Here is a 21,743-nt window from a genome sequence, read left to right on the forward strand (position 1 = left end):
TTCATTGTGGTGGGCTATTCACTGTATGCATGGTGTCTTCCTCTCACTCCGAGTCCTATGCTATTGTGAAGTTGCAGCCATAGGGGATGCTACTGTTATACTGCTGGGTACAGAGCTGCCTACCGTGAATATGTTAACCTCTTCTTCCTCATCATCACCTCCCACTGTGATTGGACCTGTAGCTGATGTTCTCTGGCTCTCCTCACCATCATGACCATGTTCAGCAAATTTTTAAAGGTTCTTGTGAGAAGTTGGCCTGATATATGATGTCTCCAATTCTGGGGGCACCTTGTATCAGTCCAAACAATCCCTTATGGTGTCTGGTTGTAAGTCAACCTTATAGACAAGCTATCCTAAGGGTAGCATGGACTAAGCAGCCTTAAAGGCTTAACTCAAGAGGTCGTGTTAAGCAAGCTGTTTTACCAATCACAATCCTGTAATATCAAATGAAAGGACACCACACAAGTTATATATTATAGAAATATATGTATTTATTATTAGAATAATCCTCTGTACTCTTTATGAGTGCAGAGGCACAAGCGTTTAAACAAAAGCACAGTTAAACATATAAAAGTTGCACAATTATGGATGAGGGCGGGGGCCACTCAAACCATATACTAAAATAGTGGTATAAGAACCATCAATCGAACAGTGGTTAGGCCTAGGGCCTACAGAATCGCTGGGACCAATCGGGACTAGCAATGCTGAAGTCGGAAAAAGCCCGCGGGAATCGGGTGCAGCGCTTAAAGCACACACGCGCACCAATGCAAAGTCAATGGTGCGTAAAAGTTACAAAGTTACTGTTTTAGGAACCTTCCGACTGACCTAGAAGGATGAAATGTTAAACACATATACTAGAGGTGTGTACCAGTGTAGGAACACCGGCGTTGCTGAGTTACCTCACCCACAGGAAGCGGGTGCACAGGTGCAAAGTAGTGTCGGGTTTCGTCACGCAGGTCGATGGTGCCTGAAGATGAAGATGCTGCAGGCGTCGTGAAGGGAAGTGTCCGGTGTGATCCAAGGGTGGATCGAAGATGTAGATGACCTGAAAGCAGAGGGGACAGAGTATGGGTCACTCAGCAGTGACCAGGGTGGAACCAGGAAGGAACCAGGCAATGTCGGGCGCAATCAGGTCGATGCCGAGTAGCTTCTCTCTGCTGCCACGTGGACTCTGGGGCACTAAGGATGTCCAGGAGTAGATCACGAGCTGTCCCACAAAGTCTCTCGCTGTCGGCGGTGTCGGCTTTTGGATTGGAGCAAACAAACCTTGGCAAGCGCAACCCACGCAGGATTCGAAGATCGCTTAGTACTCGGACCAGGAAGGTCAGAGTGGGTGCTCCTTTTCAGGGGAGCGAGGGCCATTCCAGAGCAACCGGACTGGCAAGTCAAATTTAAAAGTTCGTTGGTACTAGGGCCACAAGCCAACGGGCAAGTGACCGGACCAATGCTTTGAGCCAAAAAGTGCAGAAGGGCCCCACTCAGCACTTGGTGAGTGTAGAGGGGTGAGCTTCGGTGCAGGAGCGGCTCAGGGCTGGGGTTTTTCAAACCCCAATGCACAGCTTCGAGGGAGCCTCAGAAGCTGCACGGTCAGCGCCTTGTGGTCTTTCCAAGATGGCCAGACCCACGCTTCAGGTCGCCTCCACGGGTCTCAGCTCTGCAGGGACTGTGGATCAGGATGTTAGAAAGCAGGAAAACTGGGTCTTGTTGAACTCTGTTGCTCGAGTTCCAGCGGGAACTGCAACAAAGCAAATGTTGAGGTGCTGGATGGTGCCTGTTTGCACAGGGTGGTCACTCCTTGACCACAAGGGAGATTCTTCAGTCTTCTACGTTGAGTAGGATGTCGAAGGGTCCAGAGTTTCGTTTCATAAGTTTCAGTCAGGATAATCCGATGTGCGTTGGCACTGCTCCCACATATATACCAATTTAGTTGGCTGGATTACCTGCTAGGTCCCTCCTATGGGTGGGACCCAGGAAGGGGGTGAATACATCCCTTTTCTTTTGTACAAGGTTGCGCTGGGACTGGGGCTGGTGTGCCCCAAAACCTGTTTGACCGGATTATGCGAGGGGAAGCCTTGTGCTCCCCAGGCAGTGTCTGGTTTCTTTCAAACCTCCCTGCTACAATCCACTATCTCCTGTCTGGGGTGGTGTGACACCTCACCGCGACAGGAAACCCTTTGTCCAGGCCTCCTCTGCCAAGTTTCGGTCAGCAGCAGGAGGTCAGACTCGTGTCAGTGGCAGAAGCATCCATTTTGTGATGCTGAGGCTCTTTTAAAATCAACCGCGTTTTAGTAAAGTAACATGTCTTCTCCCTCTAGAGAGGTGGAATGCTATCCCCGTCGACAGGACTGTCGAAGGGGTAGTATTCCAAATCGTATGACACCTTACACAACATGTTTGATAAAGCCAAACCAAAGTTAACATATAACCGCGATGGATTATAATGCACTTAATAGTATATGGTATGGCATTATCCCGGAACAGCTAAGGCAATTGGTCCCGACAGCTGCAGATAGGCTCAGCTCATGCTAGAGCACCATCTCACATAAAACCAAGCACTCTGCCTCCAGGATTGTTAAGACCTGCCATAGGAGTGACTTATAGTAATGTATGTGTCCAGATATAGGTTTAGATATAGGTATTCTATATCCAAGCAAGGGGTGATTACACCACCTTGCCCCAGCTGAGTGATCAGCCAGTTGTGTCGATTTAAGTACCAGCCAGGAGTGGCAAAAGCTATGCTTCAGCCCCTTTTAGGCCTTGTTGGCACCTATGCCCTGAGCACCTATAGTGCATGGTACAGGGGCTGACAAGCAGTCCAGTTCCAATTGGGTTATGTACCTATAGTACATGTATGTGAATTTAGAGAGAGAACAGCAGGCTGTGGGTCTGATTAGCAGGCCCACAGCCACATTAAGTCGAAAACCAGTGAAGCAAAAAGCAAAAATTTGGGGTGACCATAGGATAGCAGACCCTACTCTCCTACAGTTCTCCTCCCACTTGATTGAGTGGTGCTTTTTCACATGGATTGTTTGTACCTAATACCTCAGTGGGCACCAAGCTTTCCTCAACAAACATTTGTTTTGCAAATGCTGCATACTGCAATGTGTTCCCCCTCTTTGTTAACTATAAAAAGTCCCAGACTGCATAGAAGCACTTTTCTACTGTGCTACTGCCAATCCCTGAAGAAGAACTGGAGGTAGGTGGGAATGTCATTGATTGCCTCTCTGCAGTGAATACTTCTCTTGAGGTAGTAGATGGTGCAAGTCTCAGCTAGGGCTCTGCAAATATAGGCGCTGGCTGTGCTACCTGTGCCACATCCTTCGATGCAGGTTGACTAGCAATGTCCGAATCTTCTATGTCTTCTTTCACAATGACTGCCTCGTCGTCATCATTCTCCTCATCATCCACTTCCATAAGTTTAAGTCTTTCAGGAACTTTTCTTTTCCGTTGCCTCTCCTGTTTTCTGCTTGACTCAACCGGGGACCACTCCATGTTCCTACCATCTTCATCAGAAGTGGTGCTTTGAGGAGATGGTGGAGTAGTACCCTTTCTTTTTCTTGCTGAAGATATGGGAACCAATGTTTCTAATAGTAGAGAATCTTGCTCAGACGGAAGCCCTACCTCCTGGTCCAACATCAACATTCCTAAAACAATTGCGTACTACTTTGCAAAGAAGACAAATCAGAATCAATGACACTACTCGTTGGTGCTGACATGATTGCAGTGGCTTCCTTTCTCACAGACAAGGTACTGAATGTAGGATGGTGTGGTGCTGTTGATGCAGGAGTGATGCTTTGAGATTGCTCCCTGGAGGCCGGTGCAGCAGGCACATAACATGGTGGTCCAACAAAGATTAGGGCGACATGCCACTGGTGGGAAGATGCTTCTTCTCACTGACCATTTTCTTGGAAGTATTGTTCTTTGAGATCATCTTAAAGCTCTTAGTTGGCAGTTGCACCAAGCTGTACAAGCAGAAGAGATCGGAGGACTGACGTGTGACTGCACAGGCTTCCTGTTTGGCGGTACGTGGCATTGTTTGCAGTTTGAATTAGTACAGAGAAATGCAATATTAGTGTGGTTGTTTTGTTAACTTAGGTAACCACTTTAAAGTCAAACCACACCTCCATACCATAATTACCCATCAGAATGACACAATATATACAAAATGATAGAGCTCTTTCATTTATGCCATATATTCTAAAGGAGATACTTGCGCTACTCAGAGAACTGAATGGGTAAATGGATTAAGACTTCTTTAAAAAATGTGGGTTATTGTGCAGCTTTGGCAGGCAATGTGGTCCAGGGGGAATGGAATAAACATCATTGTTACATAAATGAATGATGCTAATATCTCCTCAAAACTACACCACAGCCATGGTGTCCAAATGGAAGTGAATTAATATATACCTAAAAACTTAATGCTGTTGTGTGGCTGTGCGCCCATGGTAAATCGATGGATGGATGATGAATCAACCGAGGCAAAATGAGAAATATTAATTTACAATAAAAAATGGGGGAAATATACAAAAATGACATTAATTTTCTTTTTTAATTAATTACATTTAAAAAATAAAATTATTAAAAATTACGGAAAATAAAATAAAAAAATAACAGTAAGTGAAATTATCCTCAAGCATGTTATAAAACTGATATCTCATCCTTCCATGCAAGCCTATGGCAAGGGCGCCCTATGTGGATGCATAAGATAGCAGCCAACCAGTGGCACATGGTCATCAACAACACTGAGCAAGAAGGCATGGGGAACAAAGAAGGCATGCAGAACTATGGCAAAAGCACACTGGCTGTCTACACAAAATGGCCACCAGCCACATGGTCACAACAACAAGCAGAAGGCATGGGGAACATTGAAGACATGCAGCCTATGGAAAAAGCACACTGGCTAGCTGCACAAAATGGCTACCAGCCACATGGTCACAACAACCAGCAAAGAGGCATGAACACAACAAAGAACACATGCAGGCCTATGGCAAAACCACACTGGCCGCCTACACAAAATTGCCATCAGTCACATGGTCAAACAACAACACTCAGGAGGCATGGAAAACAAATAACACATACAGGCCTATGGACACACATTATACAAAAAAATGGCCCTGGTCACATGGCAAGGGGAGGAAAGACAAATGGTGGCCTATGGCAAACAGACATAAACACTGGCCAGACAAAGAAAGGAGAAACAGCAATTGATAACACAGTAGCAAACAGCATTAATTCCGCAATGTCAAAAATTAAATCTAACTTGACTAAAAAAATGAATAACAACACACAACTGCGAAAGGGAGCAAATATACTACCCCCTATACAATGTTTGCAGAATAAAACATGAAAACCCCCCAATGATGTTTCAATTCAACGTACACCACAGAAACAGTTGCATCATGTATCGAGGACTAGTACCAATGGCAGACTTTTGGACTTGGCCCATTTTGCAGGGTCATCGAAGGACTGTTTGCCTTCCGCCTGTATTTTTTCTGACCTGCTGTTGGTGATTTTATGACTCTGGGCCCTTTACCACTGCAGACCAGTGCTAAAGTACATATGCTCTCCCTATAAATTGTTGTTATTGATAAGTGATTCCATGATTGGCATATTTGATTTACTAGTCTGATTTACTAGATTTACTAGTCTGACCCTAGCACAGTGCACTATGTTTTCTCAGGGCCTGTAAATCAAATGCTCTAGTGGGCTGCAGCACTGATTGCCCCACCCACAGAAGCAGCTGTAAAAGGTAACTGGACTGCCATTGCAGAGCCTGTGTGTAATCTTGTACTGCCATTTTGACTTGGCAAGTGCCCCCACTTGCCAGTCCCTAAACCTTCCCTCTTTTACATATTAGTCACCCCTAAGGTAGGCCCATGGTACCTCTGTGGGCATGGTGCAAGGTATGCGAAAGGTAGGAAATGCCCTGATGTGTGTGGCATGTCCTGACAGTGAATTACTGCCAATTACGTTTTTCACTATTTCACTATTGCAAGGCTACCTGTTCCCATAGGACAGAATGGGGAGTTTGTTTATAACATCTTATAAACACAACTACCCTGGAAACAAGGTAGGAAAATCGAGTTTAGTATCCCTGAACTCAGAATATTAAAATGCATCTTTTATTGAGGGTGGTTTTTACATTCTGTGTTTGAAAATGCCACTTCTAGAAAGTAGGTATTTTCTTGCTAAGCCATTCAGTATGCCTCTGCTAGGTCTGTTGGTTGCATGTCTGGCTTTGGAGTGTCAGGGGCTGGGAAGGAGCACTGGCTCCAGAGAGACTGATGAGTTAGGGCTAGACTGAATAGGCCTGGTCTGCATTCGAAATGTTCGGAGGAGTAGCATCTGCACATGAATAGGGCTGTGCCTGCCTTCCACAATGATGGCTCCACCCACTGTGGTGTGTCTGGAGCCAGGGCTCACGCTGACAATGGAGGTTGTTGTGCACTTGCAAAATACCCCACAGAACTGGAGTACAGACACTCTCTGCCTTCAGAGAACAAAAGGATTTTGGTGTATAAAAAGAAGGGCCAAGATCCCAGACCTTTAGATCACTTCTAGGAAATCAAGAGGAACCTTTGCCAAGGAGAAGAGATGTAGAAGCTGAGGAGGAATACTGCCCCTGTGCTGTTAGCTGTCTGGTGTTGGCCTGCAGTGGCTATTTTCTACCAAGGAAAGGAGAAAAGGACTTTGCTGTTTACTGTGTCCCCTGATTGAGGAAGATCTCCAAGGACTTGAAACTGAGCTTGCCTCCTGTTATGAAGTCTCAGGGACACAAAGACGTCACCACCTAAACTTCCTTGCTGGGAGATCTGACCTGCAAAGGTGTGTCTGCTGTTGTTTTGGAATTTTAGAGACTGTTTTCCACTGGGAGCTGGAAAAATCCATGCATTGTCCTGGATTGTCGCAACACATCAAGGTGCCAAGTTTGTCGCATCATTTGGAGACGCAGTAAGAAACCAACGCATCACCTCCCCACACAGTAAGAAACCAACGCATCACCTCCGCTCCGGTAAGAAACTGACGCATCGCCTCTCCTGTGCAGCAGTAAGGAACCAACGCATCATCTCCCCCGGAGCAAGGAACCAACGCATCACCTTCCATGAGTGTAAGGAACCGATGCATCACCTTCCCTGCGGCCTGTTTTGTTTGTTTGTGGGACGCATCCCATGAACTTTGTGCGAAAAGTGTTGCTTCTGCAATTCGCTTTAAACTGAACTATTTCTATCATCTGAAACTCATATGTGTATTACTGTATTGTGAATTTTTGTTGTTTGGTCTTATTTTGGCTTAAATAAAGATGACCTACTTTTCTAAACTGATGTGGTGTCCATTTGTAGTGTGTTCACTGTATTACAGTATGTGTTCACAAATGTTTTACACACTGTCTCTGAGATAAGCCTGCCTGCCTGCTCATGCCAAGCTACCAAAGGGGTGAGCAGGGGTTATTTTAGAAGTGTATCCCCCTTACCCTGACATAAGCATGGGTCCCTATTTGGACAAAGGTACCTACCTCTGCCAACTAGAGACCCCCATTTTTATAATGTAGACTAGGCAACATACTGATTTAAATGAACAATGTAAATTTATCAAAAAACATGGAGAAAATGTATTAAACTGTGCAACATAATTCCTGTCCCCCTGGAAGTTTGAACAACAAGGACCAGGCGCAGATGAGGTACTCTAGGGAGGCCCTGTTGGCTTTAAATCCTCAAGTCAAGAGTCATACTTGCTCGAAATCCTGTCTGTCTGCCTCTGATGCTTTAGGGGATACCCGCAAAGCTTGTAATATGACATTTATTCATCTGGAAACTCATGAGGTGCTGTCGCTGTCTGCTTACTTGGATTTGGGATTGACTGGCCTTTCCATCAACTCTGATATTAACAATAAATGTGTATTGATTAATGCCAGGTCTTTAGTTAAGGGTAATCTTGAAGTTGCTGAATAAATTGATACATATCAGTTAGATATAATTTTTGTGACAGAAACCTAGGTGGACCACAGTAGTTCCACCTGTTTACACTATCCTCTGGCTGAACAGAGAGGATAAAAGCAGAGAAGGGCTTCAGGTTATACATTGTGACACCTTTTCTGAAATGTTCCCCTCTCCCCAACTTGGAGTATGAAAGCTTAGTATTTAAATTGGAGCTTACCAAAGCTAAGTCACTCAATGGACTCCTGTTGTATCGGCCACCGGGACCTAGAGCCACCTTTCTAGATGCCATTGGTCCTCTTCTGGAGACTTCCCTTCTTATATAGTTTTTTTTATTTTATTGTAAGTCAGGTATGGCTGTATCTCTCTGCCTGAACTCAACATAACAAAGCTCCTCACCGAAGATTTGGTTAGTTCCGCTTCCTCCCTTTCTGACATTACCCTATTCAAGAACTGGGACTTCAAGTCTCTAATAGACACCTTGCCAAGGGCTCTAGGGTTCGAAAACAGATCAGAGCAGCCCAATGAGTCCATTTGTGTCTTAATATAGCGAATCCAAGGGATATCAGATTATTTGTCTAAAGACACACAGTCCTGGATAATTATCTGATTCAGATTTGGTGGCGGCTGAGCCCAGATTCTTAACCAACATAATAGTGGGGCAACCACAATCTGATCTGAAATAAAGCCAGCACCTAGGTCCTCATGAAGATAAAAAAATGGAGTGGAGGCTGGAAGCGATAGCAGCTTACGAAAGAAATCGTTTTCTGCTGTCTGTATTTCGCCAGTGTCAGTATAGCCCCATACATCACTCCCATACATAACCATAGGAAGGCACTTAGCATTATAGTTCTTTAAGAGGGCCAGGAGAGGTTTAGAGCCTATCCTTCATGCAAATCCTAGTAATGACCCGGTCGCTCTGGCTAAAGTATTTTTTTTGTGAGCACACTGCATAACCCATGACCGTCTTTCGTCAAAAAGTATGCCTAGATATGGGAAAGCAGGGACTTTCGTAAGTTCGGTACCCTTGCAATAAAATTTAGACTTTGTAGTCCATCCCTTTCCGATAGTCAGAGTGTGACTTTTTGAGGTTAGTAATTAGGTCTAGAGAGTCCATAAAATCAATAAAACAATCTAAAAGGGATTGTAATCCCCGCCACGTACTAGCCACCAAAACATCATCATCTGCGTACAATAATGCTGGGATCATTTTTTAACCTGCTCTGGGGACATCCTTACAGGAGGAAACCAGGGCATCACCCAGTTTGTTAATGTAGAGTGTAAACAGCAGGGGTGCAAGAATGCACCCCTGTCGCACCCCTCGCTTGACCGGCCATGCGTCAGTTAGGCTGCCGTTCTAATTATAACGAACGGCGGCCATGGTGTTTTCATGGATGGCTGCCAAGAAAGAAATCAAAACAGGTTCTAGCCCAATACTATGTAGGGAAGCCCAAAGTTTTTGCCTGTTTACAAAGTCAAAAGTGGTGGATAAGTCCATAAAAGCTAAATGGATATCCCCACGCTTAGCAACCGTGTACTTCCCTATTACTAGATGTAGATTAAGGCATTGTCCCGTCGTGCCCTTTCCCTGCCTAAACCCATACTGCAGGTCCAATATGATGCTGCTTTTGTCCAACCAATCTGTTAGACGGGTAAATACAGCCTTCCCCATTATCTTAGCTGCAGAGTCTGAGAGAGAGATTGGTCTATAACAGGCCGGATCCTATCTTGTGCCCTTTTTAAAAATTGTAATTATAACAGCTTTGGCCCAAGATTTGGGAAAGCCGACCTTGGTCGCACAATTAAAAAAACAGAATTCTAGCTCATACAATGGGATCTGGCCTATAGAGATCTGCTGGTACGCCATCTGGGCCTGGCGCTTTGCCCTTTAATGTCGACATATTCGACTCAGTCACTTCCTCCTCTGTGAATAGCATATTTGAGACGTGGATGTTTCCCCCTTGTGAGATAGGCATCTCCTGGCTCACGTCAGTGCATATACCACTAAAATGTTCAACCCACTTTTCTGGAGAGATAAGACAATCTTTGACAGAATTAGTTGTGTCGTCAAACATTGGACTATTAACCACTCTCTAGAATCTTTTGCCACTGGACAAGTCGCTTGCTTGGCTGAGTTCATCCCAAGCCATTTCTTTTAGCTGTGTCTTTCTTATTTTAATTGCAGATGTGTACGCACTTCTAGCCTGCTTGACCGTGCTAACATCCCTTGTGGACTCCTTCAAGGCCCCCAATAATGCAGTGTGCGCAGTAGCACACGCTAGGTCAAACCAATTTTTGTGTTTTTTGGGCCTTACTTTGCAACTTAGCGTTAAGTTGGCCGCTCCCTGCTTCATTATGCGGTCAAAGGCACCCAAGATTGTTAGTGGGTCAGAATCCAAATTTGAGCATATACTGAAATCATCTGATTGCCCTCTATATAGATTATCAAGGAAATTATCCGGGGTAATTACCTCCCATCTTAATCTCCGATCTTGATCTTTAGTATCAATATTGGTATTAGAAATAAGTATCAGAGGTTTCCCAATTTTAAGAGCCTGGATGTTAAAGGTCAAAGTGAGGGGATAATGATCGCTCAAACAACTATACGTAACACAAAATGTGCCCAATAATTCAATCAACGGGCATGAGACTAAGATGTAATCAATAATACTTCCGTGTCCCTGCCCAGTATAGGTTGGGACTGAAGGCAAAGCTTCTGCTTGTTCCGGGCAGAATAGATTATAAACAGATAAAAAACTCTCTAGATAGGCTCCACACATCGTATGTTCAAAGTGGGTAATCCCCTGCGGTCTGTGTTCCTCTTCGATACCTTGCATACAGTTGGATGGACAAACATGAATATTAAAATCACTAAGGATTAACAGTTGGTAAGGCGCATCATTTCTGGCCTCATAATCATCTAAAAAGGTAGCCAGAGATCTCAAATGCTCCAAATCATCTGATCTTGTATAAGAATTTTAAAGTTCACCACCAATAAACCTGGTAAATTGTCGCCTATAAGTTTGACAGCTAAAATGTTAGGTGTATGTGACGCTATTAGCTTAATCCTATAAAGCAATTTTAGGCTAACCAATATCAGAAGTCCCCCCCTGGATCTCCCCATAGTCGTCAGCACAGCGTTTTTGCTAAAGGAGCAGTACCCATCCAAATGGTATGAGTCATTTGGATCCCAGGTTTCCTGCAAAGCAATAATATGGTGCTTTAGAAGTTAAGTCTCCCAATTAGTATCCCCTCTTTTTGAGCGCAGCCCGGCTATATTCCATGAGAGAATTTTTACTTCAGATCCATTTGCAGGCTGCCCCGCTTGTTTGCCTTCAATGTCTGGTGGTGTCACAGAAACGGGGGATGAAACCACCAGTACATGATCGGGCAATATAAATGGGAGTTCATTTTCAGCCAGTGACCTCTCTGTTAGGGGCTTCTCTATGTGTATGTCACTTACTTGCAGTCAACCTGGTCATCTAAATTGGACAAGGCCTCAAATTTATTTGATACTACAACGAACGGGATAGACTCCCCCTGTGATCTCAGGGGAGGCCTATAAAAGTACCCCAGCGGAAAATCAACAATAGAATTAGCGGGGGGGAAATGATCTTGCACTTCAAGAATCTTTTGTGAAGAAGTGTGGCTTACTGGTTAGAGGAGGCAGACCTGGAAGCAGAGGTCAGCCTGGGACCAGGGTTCAATTCTCTCTCTCGTATCCACAATACCCCCCTGTGAGTGTTCAGATGGGTCTGTGTTTGAATGGCTGAGGGAGTTTGCGACTAACACAGGTGACTTGGCCACACTTAAGGCCCCCAAGGATGATCTTTTTTTTTTGCATAAGCTCCTAATGAGAGCCTTTTCTCCGTGAGCTGTATCTCATGCTGAAGCGCCGATTCAGCCCTGCTCAAAAAGGCATCCAAAGTTCCTGCCATCCCCCTTCTTTCTGGCTCCCAAGCTTTCATTTTGTGGCCATAATCCCCTTCCTGTTGTAGTGATTATAATAAGTTTTCACTACCCCACTAAGAATAAGAAGCTTGACCACTTACAATTATACAACAATGAATCCCCCCACTTGCAAAAAGTTGATATAATAATAATAATAATAATAATAATAATAGGGAGTTTTATAAAGCGCTTGGTGACGCACAACAGCGTGTCCCCGCGCTAAGGAGCAAGTGCTGTGGGAGAAGTGCTAAGGCGGGAACCTGTTACCGGGTAAATAATAATGTTTTTAACTTGGCTCTGAAGATAAGTTCTGATGGTTCTAGACGCAGCGCCACAGGAAGTTTATTCCAGCTTGACGCAGCCAGATACCTAAAGGATCTTCCACCCATCCGAGCTTTAGACACCTTGGGAATAGACAGGCACCCTGTGCCGGAAGATCTTAGGGAACGAGAAGGCTCGTATTGTGTCAGCAGTCCCTGCAGTGGAAGGGGTGCCTGACCATTGACAATCCGGTGGCAGGTGCAGAGTGCTTTAAATTCCACCCTGCTTCTCACCGGGAGCCAGTGCAGGGCCTAGAGCGCCGCTTTGGAGGCTGCTCTTCTGGGTAATCTGAGCACCAGTCGGGCAGCAGCATTCTGCAAAACCTGCAGGCGGCTCAGATTCTTCTCTATGGTCCCTAGATAGAGAAGATTGCCATAGTCCATCTTCGATGTAACTAATGCATGCACTAATGTTTGGCGTGCTTTGATAGGCAGAAACTTCAGAACCTTCCTGAGGTTCTTGAGAGTCCCGAAGCATGATCCAACCACCTGATTGATCTGGGGTCCGAAGGTCAGGTTGGGATCGAACCTGATACCCAGATTCCTCGCCTCCTGGCAGGGGATTGGTGCTGGTCCCAGGCATGGTGGCCACCACGCCGACGTCCACGCCGCCTGGCCTCTCCCCACGACCAGCACCTCAGTCTTGCCTCCGTTGAGCTTGAGGCAATTGGCAGACATCCAGGCAGCAAGATCTTGCATGCATGCTCTGAAGATGTCCGGCGCGAGACTGGGCGCACGCGACAGGGAGATGACCAGCTGCGTGTCGTCGGCATACGACACCATGCGCAGGCCGTGACTCTCCACTATGGTGGCAACCGGGGCAACGTAAAGATTGAAAAGAGTTGGACTCAGGGACGAGCCCTGCGGCACCCCCTGGTCCAAGGCTACTCGCTCCTGACTTGGAAACCTCGGCCAGATAGGAATGATTGGATCCATTTCAGCGCTGCACCTCTCACCCCTCCTTTGTTCAGACACTGTAGCAAGATGGAATTTGCTACGGTGTCGAACGCAGCGCTGAGATCCAGAAGGATCAAGGCCATAGTTTGACCCTTGTCAGCACTCTGCCTGATGGTTTCGGATGCCATGAGGAGAGCTGACTCCGTCGAATGACGAGGCCGAAACCCGAATTGGGTGGGATGAAGAAGGTTGGTCTTCTCCACAAATTGTATTAGCTGCACGTTGGCCACCTTCTCCGCCACTTTAGAAAAATAGGGTAGCAGGGAGATGGGGCGCAAATTATCCAGCTGCTCAAAGCTGATATTGGGCTTCTTGCGGAGGGGAAGCACCACAGCTTGTTTCCATACCTCAGGCATAGAACTGGACCGGAAGGAAACATCCAGCAGATGCCTAATGTAGGGTTTGAGTGTCATCAGGCTATCCCCCAGCCGTTTAGGAGAAGCTGGGTCCCGAGGAGAGCCCGATTTCACTGAACTGCATATTTTAATTTTAATATTTTAATCTTCTGCTGGAGGGGTGGTAAAGTTGAGCAGCATGTTTTGTCCAGCTGCCTCTCCTACTGATACTTCCAATTCGTGCCCTACTGAGGGTTGGGCAGGAAAGGCAGAGTAGATCTTGGACACTTTGTCCCAAAAATAATTAGCAATTTGATTGCAGGTAGCTGCTGAATGGTCTTCCCCTCCTGTGGAGGCTTTAGGGACGGACAGGGATTTATATACACTGAACAGTTCCTTAACTGAGTTCTCTGCACCCAGTATCCTGTCAGCATAATAGGCGGCTTTCTCTATCCTAATCTGATTGTGATAAGCCCGTCTATTAACGAGGTATCTCTCTTTCATCTGGCTATCATAGGCCACTCTCCACTGTCTTTCTGCACTCTTACAGTCCCTCTTGGCACATCGCAGTGCCTCGTTGAACCATGGTGCAGTTCTTTGTTTACGGGCGCCCTTCTTCGACCGGCCTAATGGGGCCATGCAATCCAAGGCGGCCGTGAAACGGTCATTAAGCAATTTATTTGCCGTGTCCGCATCGTCCCCTCCAGGGGCCCCCCCTGCGGTAAGAGCCTTATTGAACTCTGGCAGGGAGAACCTAGCCCATTTACGCCTGGGGTAGTTGAGGGGGGTGGGGTCAGTGGCTTTTTGTTTAGGAAGATAGATAGAGAATGGTACAAAGAAGTGATCGGTCCAAGGCAGGGGCACAGGAGAAGCCACCGTGACTTCCTCCCAGTTGGCGAATATTGGATCTAGCAGGTGTCCATGCTGGTGTGTTGGAAGCTGCCCCTTTATCTCTAACTGTAGGGTTTGAAGTTCTTGGCGGAACTCCATTGCGCCATTGTCGGACAAATCTTCAAAATGCGTGTTCAAGTCTCCGAGTAACAGAAACTTGTCTCTCCGCATCGCTGTCTCCGTGATGCCCTCTAAAAGGTTGCCTTTGAAACTTGCCAGAGGACCCGGTGAGCGGTAGATTAAATAGCCCTTCACCGTCGTGCTCCCATCAATATTTATGGTAAAGACACCAGCCTCACTTCCCGTCAAATGGACTGGTTCTAATTGACAGGCAAGTTGCCGTTTAAAAACAATCACTATTCCCCCCCCTCTGCCTACAGGTCTGTCTAGTCTCACCATCCGGTAATCGTCTGGTAGTGCCTGAATAATGTCGGGGTCAGAGTAGGCATCCAGCCACGTTTCTGTGATGAATAGCAGATCTGGTTGTATATCCGCAAGGAGATCGTATATGTCAAGCTTATGGAATCGGAGCGACCTCACATTGATCAAACCACAGGACAGAGAAGGACAACTATCCCGGGAATCAGCTGTCAATGTACAAAAACGGAATTGGCAAGGTCTGCACCCTTCAACCTCCCCTACATTTATACTATGGTGGCCTGGTGTGCTAGTATAGGAGGACCGAATTACTAAATCACTCCTGCTCCAGGTGATTCGGCTTTCGGGGCCAGGGGTAGTGGCCCTAGGCCGTGTCCGGTTGCGGACGGGCGCAGACGGGCTTGGCTTAGGCGCGGCTTCGGCGCGCATCCGGCGCGCCCGCTGCGCCATCTGGCCATGATGCACATTATGTAGGGCGTGAGGAGGGTGGGAGGCCGGCGCGACTAGAGCGCACCCCCAGCCACACCTAAGATGGCGCCTACCGCCGCCAGACACCGATTCTAAAAACGTCTGGTCGAGGCAGGGAAGAAGGACTAAGAGCGTGTGGAGGGTGTCAGTGTTCCTGAATTACTATTCACATAATATTTACAATTTAAAAGCCCCCAAAGTTAAAAAGATGTTCGATATTAATGTCCCCTTAGTCCAAAGTCACAAACAATAGTCCCGCTTACTTTTAGTCCAGGTGGAGATGTTAAGGGTATAGCCCAGCCCAGCCTCCTCCAGGCTACAACGGGCGCCGACGGGCCCGCCCTTGGCCTGCGCGCGTCCCACGCAGCGGGAGGCGCCCCAGTGTTTTGAGCGCCTCCGGGCGCTAAAGATGACGTGGACAGTGAGCGCCACTGAGGGATGCCGGGTAATGTAGTCCCCGGGAGGTATTGCAGGTGAGCCTTCACTCGCGGCACAAGGAGCGAGTACAGAGCTGCTTTAGTGCTCCCAAACCGGTCAGGCAGATGAACAGGTCCCTTTTGGAGCCGAGTGCTGAGGGCAATAAGAAAAATAAAAGCGTCCCATGCAGCGGGAGGCGCCCCGGTGTTTTAAGCACCTCTGGGCGCTAAAGAGGATGTGAACAGCGTGCGTCACTGAGGGATGCCGGGTAATGTAGTCCCCAGGAGGTGTTGCAGGTGAGCCTTCACTCGCAGCATAAGGAGCGAGTACGGAGCCGCTTCAGTGCTCCCAAACTGGGCAGGCAGATGAACAGGTCCCTCTTGGAGCCGAGTTCTAAGGGCAATAAGAAAAGTCAAAAAGCACGTCCCGCCCAGCGGGTGGCGCCCCGGTGTTTTAAGCGCCTCCGGGCGCTAAAGATGACGTGGACAGTGCGCGCCACTGAGGGATGCCGGGTAATGTAGTCCCCGGGAGGTGTTGCAGGTGAGCCTTCACTCGCGGCACAAGGAGCGAGTACAGAGCCGCTTCAGTGATCCCAAACCAGGCAGGCAGATTAACAGGTCCCTCTTGGAGCCGAGTGCTGAGGGCAATAGGAAAAGTCAAAAAGTGTGTCTTATATAGAATTTTATACTTTTGGGTGATTTCAACTTCCATTTAGAGAATCATAACAACCCTTACACAGAAACACTCATTGACATAATGTCAGGTTTTGGTTTGGAACAAAGTGTGGTTGGTCCAACTCATCTCGCAGGACATACCCTCCGTGGTATGTTTTTTAACTGCCCATCCATCTCTAACTCACACCTACTTCCAGTTACGTGGTCCGATCACATCAAAGTCTGCAGGGAAATCGTGTTGCTGAATAAAATCACCCCTATGAAGGTATATAGAAAACCAACCTTTTCCCGGGCTTAGCACCAGATAAAAGAGCATGAACTCAATTTGCTTTTGGTCGACTCACAGACGACGTTGGTGAAATGTTGTCCGACTACTCAAACTGGCTGCCTTCAGGAGTAGATACATTTACTTCAGTCAAATAGAAATTATCTTGGAGAAGTAAATCCACATCTCCTTGGTATTAAGAAACGCTCCAGGCAGCCAAGCAATATTGCTGTAGACAAGAATGTATTTGGAGGAACAATTATGAGACTATTGAAAAAGAAAAATATAAAACTTCGCTGACAGAATATAAAAGACTCATTCTTAGAGAAAAATCTGAATATTAAATTAGTTAAATTGAATTAGCCAGCAGTTCTACTAAAGCCTAAGGGTGGACGGAGTTTGCAGAGTTGCACAAAAACTCCGCCAAATTCTACGTAGTTCCTCCAGCAGGCGGAATATTCCTCCGCCACCTCTAATGTTAAAATTATGGTGCTATGTTGGTGCGGAATATCACTGGTGCTTTAACTCATGATAACTATTCAAGAGGCAGTGTTCAGGGGCCATGGCTGGAGATGTCCTGCCACTGCTGCATACCGGAGGGTGAGAGGCTGACAAAGCGCACACCAGTGTATTTTGTGTTCAGCTCTCCTGCCTCTCACTTTAACACCACCGGGTATCCGCTGAGCCTGCCCAGAAGTAAAGTTGTATGTGACACCTTGGCACTACCCAAGATCACAACTGCATCCTGTAGTCTCCCCATAAACAGCTAAAGCACCTTTGACCGGAAACTGAAGAACTACAAGTGCAATTCAACAGTTGTATCAACTGGAATGAAAGCACATGGAGAAGGTTGAAGATACAGATTTGTTTTCCCAGAAAAAGTCAACCATATCCATGAAACCCTGGGAGGAGATGAACGGACTTCATTGACAGACTAGCCAATTGAGGGGAAACTGTGTACATTCCCAGAGATGACGATTGTAGAAACTGCAGAGATTCTCTCTTTCCTCAGATCAGGATCACCCATCACCCCGCGATCCCTGCCCGGCAAAATTCCTAGCGAGAATGGCAGATGTTGTCAACCCCATAGCCAATCCTATTCTCAACCTCTCCTTGAGTCAGGGAGTTTTGCCACACCCCTGGAAACAGGCCATGGTTATTCCTCTTCTTAAGAAGCCCAACCTTGACCCGGAAGCCCCGTCCAATTACAGACCGATCTCGCTTCTTCCAGCACTTACTAAAATCCTGGAGAAACATGTTCATAGCGTGCTCTCTAACTTCCTGGAGTCGAATGAGCTACTCCATGCGTCCCAATCGGGCTTTCGATCCAACCTAAGCACCGAGACGGCGCTTTTGGAAGTCTCTGAGATTGTGAAGGAGGTGCCGGATGCTGGAGGCAGGGTGATGTTAGTTATGTTAGATCTGTTGGCGGCTTTCGACACCGTCCCCCATGAGGATCTCCTCACTAGATTACATGACATCGGTCTAGGGGGGACGGTGCTCAACTGGTTTTGTTCCTTCTTAGCGAACCGCCGACAGACGGTCTGGGCCTCACCTGGATCTGCCTAAATGCCGCCATTGGGAGTTGGAGTTCCTCAGGGCTCAGTACTGAGCCCTACTCTATTTAACATCCTCATGACCCCTTTGGCGACATTGGCGGAGTCCTATGGGGCCCGGATCGTCTCATATGCTGATGACACCAAGCTTCTTTTCACCTGCCGCAAGAGCGAAGATTTCGATGGGGAAAGTATCCGTGAGTGCCTTGGGGCTGTTTTCAACTGGTTCCAACTGAACAGCCTCAAGTGCAACTCGGATAAATCCGAGATACTTTTCTTCGGATGCCCATCGGAACCGGATTGGCATGGTTGGTGGCCTGCCGACATGTTCCCCCCAGCTCAGTCATCTAAATGGGCTAAGAACCTGGGAATTAAAATTGACAACGAGCTCACGCTCAAATCCCAGGTGGCTACTCTCACAGGGACGTGCTTCGGTATCCTCAGGATGCTTCGAAAGTTCTTTCCTCTACTCTCTGAGGAACATCGGAGGATAACTGTACAGGCACTCATAGGATCCAGATTGGACTATGCTAATGCTTTGTATCTGGGTCTGCCGGAATATCTCTTACAGCGCATGCAGGTGACCCAGAACGCTGCAGCACGAGCGATTTTTGGCCTGCATCGCCGTACCAGTGCCTCTAACTTGCTCCAATCCCTTCATTGGCTTCCCATACGGAAGAGGATAATGTTCAAAGCCATGACTTTAGCCCATAAAGCCCTTCATGCCACTGGTGCAAAATACCTTCAGAAGAGGCTGGACTTTTACCGGCCAACACGATCCTTAAGATCGGAGTCACTGGCACTTCCTGTGGTTCCACGTATAAAGAGGGCCCGACTGGGCGGCCGGTCCTTTAGATTCCTGGCCCCCCAGCTATGGAACTCTTTATCGCTGTCCCTTCGGGCCACATCTAATTTGCTTGCCTTTAGGAAGGGTCTAAAGACTTGGTTATTTTCTGGTTAGTGCGCTTCCATTTTTTAGCTTCTGTTTTTCTCTGCTGTTATGTTCTTCAGTTTCCTCTTGGGTCTGGAGCACAAAGCGCCGGGACACTCCCTTGGAGTAGCCATTGCGCTATATAAGACTCATATATAACATAACATAACATAACATAACTCAGCCCCCCCCGATATTAAAGGGAGCTGAATTAATAATTCACTCCCTTAATTTTATTTGTATTTCCCTCTTAAGTCAGGTACCATACCTGTGGCATAGAAACATACTGTAGTAAAACCACTTTTTAAAAAAGCACCTTCAAATTCCCTGGTAAATGAAAATGACCACCCGATTTCCCTATTGCCAGGCCCAAGCAAAGTCCTGGAAAAAAAACTGTAAATAAAGCTTTGGACATCTATTTAGATGAGATTAATATTTTATACCCCTCCCAGATTGGATTCAGAACAGTAAACTGTACTGAAACAACACTCTTAGCTGGCTCTGAAGACATAAGAGCTAGCCTGTATAATGGGGGATCTGAGGACCTTGTTTGACACTGTTACTCATTTTACAATTATCAAGAGAATGGCACAAGCAGGAATCTCTGAAACAGCACTGAAGTGGTTAGCAGCCTTTCTTCAAAAAATTACCTTTCAAGTTATTGATGAGGGTAAACAATGTAATATCTTCTCATGGGATCTCTCAGCCCAACACTTTTTAACATGTATGTAAGTCCTTCGACAGAGATTATCAAAAAATATGGCTAAACTGCTTTTTTACAATGACACCCAAATTATTATAAGTCTTTTTCATGAGATGGACGCTACCTCCATCCTCCTGGACAAGTGTCTGGATAATGCAGTGAACTGAATGGTTGCCAACAGCCTCAAACTAAATGGAGGCAAAACAGAGGTGCTGGAAGCAGGAAAAAATCCAGCACAGTGGTTGAACCTAAACTGGCTGATATGCATGGACAATAAATCCACCCCTAAATAAGAGGTGAAAAGTCTTTGGATCTGGATTGATGAGGAATCATCATGGCAACCGAAGCGCAGAAATTAGCGGCCAATTATTTTGACCTTCTTCGCACTCTCAGGAGATTTCTGAGGTGGTTGACGGATACTACATGTAGAATCATAGTACAAAGCCTGATTATCTCCCTCCTTGACTACGGAAATTCCTTATACCTGGGCAACCCAAAATCAGTTATTAAAAGACAGAAAATGAAACAAAATGTGTTAGTATGCATTGCACAGTGCAGAACATCGCTAGGTTTCTGCAATATCAGTCGCCAGAACCTCTCGGCACTGGCTGCCGGTAAAAAAGAAGATATATTACAAAAGGATTCACACTGATTCACAACCTTCTGACTCTCCATCAGCCTTCACAAAATTCATGAACTTCTACCCAGCAACATCTTGTTGTTCCTAGATTAAAAAATGCCAGAGCTGGCGGCCACTCCTTTGCCATCATTGTTTAGAAGCTGTGGAATGTCCTACCTTTACAGATAAGGATAACGAAATATGAGCTTTCTTTCTGAAAAATGCTAAAAACATTCTTGTATGAATAACATAATATCTTAGCACTGAGAAGCCATTTTGGGTAGCTATGCTCTTTATAAATCTTGGAGTCTAGACTGTACATCTTGTAGACTAGTCTAATCCATAGCATCATGTGCAACACAATGGAGATTGAAACCGGTTATCTTACATACAACACAATACATTGAAACAAACAAGCCAAACAAGATGTTACTGATATATGTAGGTTTCTATGTTAAAAAATTGTGCAGAACACTTTAGCAACAGCTAACTTCAAAGCAAACAAGGCATTTAGGTTTAGTGGCACACTTAAAAGTCTAACTTGGCAGTCTCCACTTCACCAGGGATTTCTGCCAAGCCTTCATGGTGTAGGATCGCCAAGGCCTTCTCCTCCAGGAAAAGAGTTATAATGGGGGGCTGGAAGAACCACTACAAGTCCTCTGGACTTCAAAGTGATGCTTGGAGGCCAGGAAATGCACTCTTGCCAGCAGGTTGTTCTACCTCTTCCTAATGTTCTCCTGTGTGCGCAGGTCGTTTGCTACAGTGTTCACTAGTCAACTATTCTGGATCACATTTGCTTTTTCTGAGATATGGTTGGATTTTGGGCTTGAGCTCCAAACCACTGTGACTCTACTCTGATAATTTCATTCACCATGAAAGACAATTTACCCTCTCTAAAACGGGAATTTCTATCCAGTGCCATTATCCAAATGAAATGATTTAACCACATGGGAATAAATGAAAGAAGAAAAAAGGGGTCAAGAAACAGGGAAACACAAACAAATAGCCTGACTTACTGAGCAAATTACTGCTTTGAAATGTCATGGTGCAATAGAGTGGGAAAAAGATCATGGTCTTAAATGTAGTGTGTTTAATAGGATGGTATGTAGGTGAAAGTAATTAGGCAAGAGGCATAAGGTGTGTTATACTGGCATCCAACCAAAAGACACAATGGTACATTGTTGACCACGTTCCATGACAGAATCCCTCCATCGGGAAACCACTGCTAGGACACCACCAGGACAAGTGGCAATCTAAATAGGCTTGGTGCTACCCTGCCGCCCTGATGGCAACGGAGTACTATTCACCAGCACAGGAGTCTGCTGTGTCAGCAGTGGTGAGCCA

General features: G+C 46.2%; 1 protein-coding gene across 2 annotated transcripts in view; it reads left to right on the plus strand.

Annotated features, from left to right (window-relative positions):
* LOC147685068 (GTPase IMAP family member 4-like) overlaps positions 1–21,743 on the plus strand; it is a 99,222-nt gene that overhangs the window by 75,370 nt on the left and 2,109 nt on the right. The window lies entirely within an intron of this gene.

Source organism: Lissotriton vulgaris, chromosome 10 (assembly GCF_964263255.1).
Source record: "Lissotriton vulgaris chromosome 10, aLisVul1.2, whole genome shotgun sequence".
In the NCBI taxonomy this organism is placed as follows: domain Eukaryota; kingdom Metazoa; phylum Chordata; class Amphibia; order Caudata; family Salamandridae; genus Lissotriton; species Lissotriton vulgaris.